Genomic DNA, 9,279 nt, shown 5'->3' on the forward strand with positions numbered 1-9,279 from the left:
GGAAGTTGCCATCTATGGCATATCTTTATTTTGGTGAACCACTACAAACTCTCTCTTATTTTGTTCATTTTCTGTATTTTTGCATAATTTTCTCTTTTTGCTTTTTATTTTACTTTTTGTATTTTTCACTTTGAGCTGTATGTATACTATTTTGGATATTTTAGCTTGATTTGCACATTAGTTTACTAGTTATATTTTAAGTGGATTAATTAGTATAGTTTACCCTTTTTAGTATATGATAGTTGACTTGATTGAAAATAAAAAGGAAGTAAACTAGAGACTTGAACATAACAGAATCAAATCCATACACTTTGTATATATAGCATTACATCAAGAAAACACATGTTTAAGCATGTTTCCTTGAAAACCGAATTCAAAGGGGAAAGGGACAGCCATCTAACCTTATTTCTAGCCTTGATAAGTTACATGGTTATGTAGAGGAAGAAGAGAGGATCATTTTGGTGAAATCAGAATTTTGATTTGAGTTTTGGTTCAGAAGAAATCAAGTTTTGAAGATTAAGTGTTCATGAAAGTTTCTCTCTTTTCTCTCTTTTGAAGATTGAGTAAATGACCAGCCTTGGAGTGTCTTGGGGGTGTAGGGTGAGTTTTGATTGGTTGGCTTGAAGGTGGATTAAAATAATATTAAAATATCTCAGGTGTATAACTACTAAAACTAGGTGTATCGAAACACTTGTAAAAACATCTCTAAAAATTATTTTCTGAGCTACTAGCATAAATAACACTAGTAACATATTTATTATGAGAATAAAACATGTATAATGAGGCCTTAGCATTGCTAAAGTCATCAAAGAGTGCTGGTGCTAAGCTGCACCAATAAACTGTGAACCCGGTTAAACCGATTTCCTGTTTTTAACTAAAACAGACCAGGTAACCTTATAATATCATTCAAGAAGCTTATAATACTCATATAATGATGATATTATCCTATTATCTCTATTCTCTCATGAATCAAGTCCGGTTCGTCAAACTGAGACTATTTACGAAAACTAGAATAAAAACTCCTAACCGATACGGTTCAAAAACTAGGTTCTTCGCAATTGCGTTCTCGGGCTTATCTCCACTAAGGTCCTGAGTTAAAGATAATATAATGACAATGAGGATTGAGATGCTTGATGATATAGCAGAGGTGTTCCCTTTACTGATCTTTCGGAGAAATCTGTGCCTTCAGAAAAGATCTTGCGTACTCGAAAAAAGGGATTGTTACAAGAGGAGGATTCTCAAGCATTCACATGGGCATGACACGACAGGAACTGGGCATGGCACGCTAGCATAAAGTTCCAGAGAGCAACAAGGGAGGACACTAAAGGGGGCGTGGCATGCCAGGTTGGGCATGGCACTCCTGAACCATCACCTTCTATGGGCGTGCCACTTGGTATCGAAGGCGTGGCACGCCAGCATCAAAAAGTCACTTGGACATGCCACTTGAGAAACCAGCCATGGCATGCCAAGCTTAAGAAATCCACAAATGTATGGGCGTGCCACTTGAGCAGCATGGCATGGCACGCCAATGCACAAAGAGGCCAAAGCAAGGGCTGGGCGTGCCACTTGGTATCGAAGGCGTGGCACGCCAGTCCAAGAACGCAAGGCAAGATCATGAGCATGGCACACCAGCCTCTAGGCGTAGCACGCTGGTACAAGTTTCCAGAGAGGATGAAGGAGGCCAAACACATGGGCGTGCCACTTGGCGTCGAGGGCGTGGCACGCCATCCACTATTCCTCATTTGGGCGTGCCACTTGAACCCCAGGCGTAGCACGCCAGTGTCATTTAGGAAGCAAAAGCCATTGGGGCGTGCCACTTGAGTTTGTGGCGTGGCACGCCAAACAGAAGAATCACTAGCTTACAAAGGGCGTGGCACACCAGACCCTGGGCATGCCACGCTAGTTCAACTTTCCAGAGAGCTTGATAAAGCGTGCAGCAACGGCGTGGCATGCCAGACCCTGGACGTGCCATGCTAGTTCAAGTCTCCAGAAGCAAGAAAAAGAGGAAAAAAGGCTAGGGCATGCCACTTAAGCTCGAAAGCGTGGCACGCCAGGCTACATTGGGTATTAAAAGACCCTGGGCGTGCCACTTGAGCTCGAAGTCGTGGCACGCCAGGGATGTTATTGAAGAGGAGCGTGCCACTTAAGGGACTGGGCGTGGCACACCAAGCCAGAATTGGAGGAGCACGTGGCACGCCATTGAAGCGCCAGCCACACGCCAGCTGGGAAGTCACGCTTATTGAGTTTCTTTTCCCTCCAAATTGTAATTTTCCTTTTTCACTTTTGTAATTCTTTTATTTGAGAGCTAGGAGTAGTATAAATACCCCCAAGAAGTATTGAAAAGGGGGTTAAGCAGTTAGAGAGCTAAGTTTTAGATCCACATTTACACTTCATCATCTTCTTTACTTTTGAGTATTTTTCTTTGAGCTGTGAGTAGCTAAATTTCCTCTCATTGAGAGAGGGAGTTCTGTTGTACTTGATGAATTGATGATAGTGAAATTCTTCTTCTCTTCATCTTCTCTTTGATTTGCTAAAAGGAATTTTGTTTTCCACGCTTAGTGTTCAATTATCTTGGGAAAGAGATTGAATGCAAAAATGGGTTTCATGGGAACCTTGGAAAAGGAAATATGAAACCATGCTTGAAATCCCTTCTCACACTTGAGTAGGATTTGGGATTTGGTGTTTGGATATGGTGACATATAATCCTCCCTCTACTTGGACCTATGATGATGTGTGGTATAATCAGAGACCAAGCATATCTCTCTTCATGAATAATTAGACCAAGGAATTAGCTATTGATCAAGATCTGAGAGATTGAGTCACCAAGGGATTTGGGCTCAATCAATCATGATTGCTAAGAGGTCAATGAGTTGCATGATTGAAGAGGATATAAGCTGGAATTGATCCAAAGAGACAACATCTCCTGATCTCAATAATTTTTCCCATTCTTATCTACCACTTTCTTTATGGCTTGCTTTTACATTCTATAATTCCCCATTCCCATTTACAATTAAGTCATTTATGATTCTGCACTTTACAATTCTGCCATTTATAATTCCCGCTTGACTAATTCATCAATTAATTAAAACTACTCAAATTTACCAATCTCTATGGATACGATCCCACTCCAATGTGGGTTATTACTTGACGATAATTTTGGATTCATTATAAAAAATTTTATGGGGGTGAATTCCAAATCCGATCAAGTTTTATGGCGCTGTTTTCGGGGATTGGTTTAAATTTGACAGTGATTAAATTGATTGGAGAGTGATAAACCACTATTTTATGGTTTATCTTGTGATCAATTGAGTGGTTTTTATCAACTCTGTACTCACTTATTCATACAATTCGCATGTTTTACATTTTCCTTCCTGATTTTATGCTATGATTGAAAACATGCTTCTTTGATCTTATATTTGCTTATTATTAATCCTCTCTTATTACCATTAGATGCCTTGATATGTGTGACGTTAGGATTTTTGCCAGTAAAGAATGTCATAAAAACAGTCGTGTTGTAGATATAGTCTCTAAACCGACAAAAATCCCTTCGTACAAATGTTTTGGTTGTCACAAGTAACAAACCCCTAAATAAATTGATAACCGAAGTATTTAAACCTCGGGTCGTCTTCTCAAGGAATTGCAGGGAGGTATGTTCTTATTATTGGTTATGGAGATTGTAAATTTGGGGTTTTGAGAATTTGGGCAATGGGCACAAGCATATTTTCAAAGCAATAAAAATAAATAAATAACTGTAAAATAAACTCTTTGCAAGGTATAAAGACTGGAGGTCCTATCCCAGTTATCCTTATCAATTGTGATGAGAATTGGATTCTTCTCCCACTTTGTTAATGATGAGCGGATAATTTGTATACTTTTTGGCATTGTTTTTAGTGTATTTTTAGTATGATCTAGTTAGTTTTTAGTATATTTTTATTAGTTTTTAATTAAATTTCACTTTTCTGGACTTTACTATGAGTTTGTGTGTTTTTCTATGATTTCAGGTATTTTCTGGCTGAAATTGAGGGACCTGAGCAAAAATCTGATCCAGAGACTCAAAAGGACTGCAGATGCTGTTGGATTCTGACCTCCCTGCACTCGAAGTGGATTTTCTGGAGCTACAGAAGCCCAATTGGCGCGCTCTCAACGGCGTTGGAAAGTAGACATCCTGGGCTTTCCAGCAATATATAATAGTCCATACTTTGCCCAAGATTTGATGGCCCAAACCGGCGTTCAAAGTCACCTCAAGGAATTCCAGCGTTAAACGCCGGAACTGGCACCTAATTGGGAGTTAAACGCCCAAACTGGCACTAAAGCTGGCGTTTAACTCCAAGGAGAGTCTCTACACGAAAAAGCTTCATTGCTCAGCCCAAGCACACACCAAGTGGGCCCGGAAGTGGATTTTTATGTCATTTACTCATCTATGTACTAGTTTTCTATAAGTAGGACCTTTTACTATTGTATAGAAAAGAGCGAGGACTTTTGGTAGCTATCTTTGTTGTATGCTATCTTAGACCTTTGGGAGGCTGGCCATTCGGCCATGCCTAGACCTTATGCTTATGTATTTTCAACGGTGGAGTTTCTACACACCATAGATTAAGGTGTGGAGCTCTGCTGTACCTCGAGTATTAATGCAATTACTATTGTTCTTCCATTCAACTCCGCTTGTTCTTTGTCCAAGATATCACTTGTTCTTCAACATGATGAAGGTGATGATTGACGCCCATCACCATTCTCACCCATGAACAAGGTGACTGACAACCATTCTTGTTCTACAAGCATCTGAGGCTTAGTGAATGTCTCTTGGATTCCTGATTGCACGATGCATGGTTGATCGCCTGACAACCGAGTGCTCGCCTGACAAACGAGCCAACCATTCCGTGAGATCAGAGTCTTCGTGGTATAGGCAGGACCTGATGGCAGCATTCAAGAGAATCCGGAAGGTCTAACCTTGTCTGTGGTATTCTGAGTAGGATTCAATGATTGAATGACTGTGACGTGCTTCAAACCTGTAACCTACTGGGCGTTAGTGACAGACGCAAAAGAGTGATTCTATTCCGGTAGGGGAGGGAACCAAACCGGTGATTGGCAGCACTGTGACAGAGTGCGTGCATTAGCTTTCACTGCGCGGATGGGAGGTAGCTGCTGACAACAGTGAAACCCTACACGAGCTTGCCATGGAAAGGAGTAAGAAAGGATTGGATGAAGGCAGTAGGAAAGCAGAGAGACGGAAGGGAAGGCATCTTCATACACTTGTCTGAAGCTCTTACACCAATGATATACATAAGTATCACTATCTTTATCTTCTATGTTATTTTCGTTCATCATCATATACATTTGAGTCTGCCTGACTAAGATTTACAAGATGACCATAGCTTGCTTCAATGCTAACAATCTCCGTGGGATCGACCCTTACTCACGTAAGGTATTACTTGGACGACCCAGTGCACTTGCTGGTTAGTTGTGCGAAGTTGTGTAATGCCATGGAATTGAACCACCAAGTTTTTGGAGTTCATGACCAGGGATTATGAGAGTTGTGAAAAGTATTGTTCACAATTTCGCGCACCAAGTTTTTGGCGTCGTTGCCGGGGATTGTTCAAGTTTTGAGCAAGCTTTTGGTAACAATGCTTGGGATTGTTCTAGTTTGGACAACTGACGGTTCATCTTGTTGCTTAGATTAGGTATTTTTTTTTTCGAAATTCTTGAAGATGAATTCTAGAGTTTCATGATGATTTGTTGAAATCTGGCTGGCTGAGAAGCCATGTCTAATCTGATTGGACCGAGGTTTCAACTTATCACCACAAGAGCTTGTTGATTCTCATCAAATTTTGCTCTTGGAGCAGTGATCTGCTAAGATTTGGCTGACCTTTGGTCATGTCTAGTGTTTTGGACCGAAGCTTTCTTTGAGAGCTTGGCTGGCTGTGAAGCCATGTCTAATTCCTCGACCGGAGTCTTAGACTAGCATTGCACTGATTCCTGGAATTCTCATCAAGGATTTTGATACCTTTTCCCACTTAATTTTCGAAAAACACAAAAAAAAAAAAATTTACAAAATCATAAAAACCAAAAATATTTGATGTTTCATGCTTAAGTCTAGTGTCTCATCTTAAGTTTAGTGTCAATTGCATGCATTCATTCATGTGTCTTAAGGATCCTCAAGTAATTCTTGATGATTTTTGTGTTCTAATCTTTGAATTCTATTGACTTGAAGCATTTTGTGTGTCTCATATGCATTCTCATATTGTTAGTGTCAGTAGTATACAAACTGCTAAGTTTGGTGTCTTGCATGCATTGTTAATTGATTCCTTTTGCATTTTGATTATTAAAAATCCAAAAATATTTTTAATTTGTGTCTTTTCAAGTCAATGATACAAAGAATTGAAGATTCAGAACATACTGCAGAGGAATTATACAGAAAAAGCTGAGCATTCAAAAATGCCCAGTGAAGAAGGCAGACTGGCGTTTAAACGCCAGCCAGGGTACCTGGTTGGGCGTTTAACGCCCAAAAAGGTAGCATTTTGGGCGTTAAACGCCAGAATGTATACCATTCTGGGCGTTTAACGCCAGGATGGTGCTAGGGGGAAGATTTTGTTTTTCAAAATCAAATTTTTCTAAGTTTTCAAAGTTTTTCAAAATCAAATCTTTTTCAAATCATATCTTTTCAATCAAATGTTTTCAAAATTAATTTCTTTCCTTTTTCAAAGATACTTACTAACAATTAATGATTTGATTCAAAATTTCAAGATTGTTACCTTTTCTGTTGAGAAAGGTTTAATGTTTGAATCATATCTTTTCTTGTTAGGCAAGTCATTAATTTTTCAAATCATATCTTTTCAAATTGTTTTCAAATCATATCTTTTAAAATTGTTTTCACATCATATCTTCTCAATCACATCTTTTTAAAACCATAACTTTTCAATTAAATCTTTTTAACCACATCTTTTTCAAAATAGTTTTCAATCAAATCTTTTTAATTTCTAATTTTAAAATCTTTTTCAAAAATCACTTGATTTCTTTTTCACTTTTAATTTTTGAAAATTATCAATCAAATTTTCAAAATGTTGTCAAAATCTTTTAAATGAATTTTCGAAAATTCTCTTCCCTCCTTCCCACATCCTTCTATTTATGGAGTACCACTCCTTCTAAATGCACAATTCGAACCTTATCTAATTAAAGTTCGAATTCTTCTTCTCCTTCTTTTTTCTATTTCTCTTTTCCTCTGACATTTCAAGGAATCTCTATACTGTGACATAGAGGATTCCACACTTTCTGTTTCTCTTCTCTTTCATATGAGCAGGAGCAGAGACAAAGGCATTCTTGTTGAAGCTGACCCTGAACCCGAGAGAACCTTGAAGAGAAAGCTAAGAGAAGCCAAGGCACAACTCTCTTTAGAGGACCTGACCGAATTCTTCAAGGAAGAAGAACACATGGCAGCCGAAAACAACAACAATGCCAACAATGCAAGGAAGGTGCTGGGTGACTGCACTGCACCTACTCCTGATTTCTATGGGAGAAGCATCTCTATCCCTGCCATTGGAGCAAACAACTTTGAGCTTAAGCCTCAATTAGTTTCTCTAATGCAACAGAATTGCAAGTTCCATGGACTTCCAATGGAAGATCCTCATCAGTTCTTAGCTGAATTCTTGCAAATCTGTGACACAGTCAAGACTAATGGGGTTAACCCTGAGGTCTACAGACTGATGCTATTCCCTTTTGCTGTAAGAGACAGAGCTAGAATATGGTTGGATTCTCAACCTAAAGAAAGCCTGGACTCTTGGGAAAAGCTAGTCAATGCCTTCTTGGCAAAGTTCTTTCCACCACAAAGATGGAGTAAGCTTAGAGTGGAAGTCCAAACCTTCAGACAGAAGGATGGAGAATCCCTCTATGAAGCTTGGGAAAGATACAAACAATTAATCAGAAGATGTCCTTCAGACATGCTTTCTGAATGGAGCATCATAGGTATTTTCTATGATGGTCTCTTTGAACTATCCAAGATGTCTTTGGATAGCTCTGCTGGAGGATCTCTTCATCTGAAGAAGACGCCTGCAGAAGCTCAAGAATTGATTGAAATGGTTGCAAATAACCAATTCATGTACACTTCTGAAAGAAATCCTGTGAACAATGGGACTAGTCAGAAGAAAGGAGTTCTTGAGATTGACACTCTGAATGCCATATTGGCTCAGAACAAGATATTGACTCAACAAGTCAATTTGATTTCTCAAAGTCTGTCTGGAATGCAAAATGCACCAAGCAGTACTATGGAAGCTTCATCTGAGGAAGAAGCCTATGATCCTGAGAACCCTTCAATGGAAGAGGTGAATTACCTAGGAGAACCCTATGGAAACACCTACAATTCTTCATGGAGAAATCACCCCAATTTCTCATGGAAGAATCAAGAGAGACCTCAACAAGGTTTCAATAACAATAATGGTGGAAGAAACAGGTTTAGCAATGGCAAGCCTTTTCCATCATCTTCTCAGCAACAGACAGAGAGTTCTAAGCAGAATACTTCTGACTTAGCAACAATGGTCTCTGATCTAATAAAGACCACTCAAAGTTTCATGAATAAAATAAGGTCCTCCATTAGAAATTTGGAAGGACAAGTGGGTCAGCTGAGCAAGAAAGTTACTGAACTCCCTCCTAGCACTCTCCCAAGTAATACAGAAGAAAATCCAAAAGGAGAGTGCAAAGCCATAGACATGGCCGAATATGGAGAGGAAAGAGAGGAGGAGGACGCCACTGAGGAAGACCTCAGTGGGCGTGTACCAATCTCCTCTGAGTTCCTCAATGAGGAACAATGGGAATCTGAGGCTCAAAATGAGACCATAGAGATTCCATTGGACTTACTTCTGCCATTCATGAGCTCTGATGAGTATTCTTCCTCTGAAGAGGATGAGTATGTCACTGAAGAGCAAGTTGCTAAATACCTTGGAGCAATCATGAAACTGAATGTCAAGTTATTTGGAAATGAGACTTGGGAGGAAGAACCACCTTTGCTCACCAAAGAACTGGATGACTTGTCTAGGCAGAAATTACCTCAAAAGAGACAAGATCCTGGGAAGTTTTCTATACCTTGTACCATAGGCACCATTACCTTCAAGAAGGCCTTGTGTGACTTAGGGTCAAGTGTAAACCTCATGCCCCTCTCTGTAATGGAGAAATTAAGGATCCTTGAGGTGCAAGCTGCAAGAATCTCATTAGAGATAGCAGACAATTCAAGAAAACAAGCTCATAGACTTGTAGAGAATGTTTTGGTGAAGATTGAGGACCATTACATCCCTA

At 39.4% G+C, this 9,279-nt stretch overlaps 1 non-coding gene across 1 annotated transcript; it reads right to left on the minus strand.

Annotated features, from left to right (window-relative positions):
* Positions 1-7,829: 7,829 nt before the first annotated feature.
* LOC130958969 (small nucleolar RNA R71) lies at positions 7,830-7,937 on the minus strand. The gene has a single exon (XR_009078067.1). It is a non-coding gene; the product is annotated as a small nucleolar RNA R71 (small nucleolar RNA).
* Between the last annotated feature and the right edge of the window lie 1,342 nt (positions 7,938-9,279).

The sequence above is a fragment of the Arachis stenosperma genome, chromosome 10 (assembly GCF_014773155.1).
Source record: "Arachis stenosperma cultivar V10309 chromosome 10, arast.V10309.gnm1.PFL2, whole genome shotgun sequence".
Classification (NCBI taxonomy): domain Eukaryota; kingdom Viridiplantae; phylum Streptophyta; class Magnoliopsida; order Fabales; family Fabaceae; genus Arachis; species Arachis stenosperma.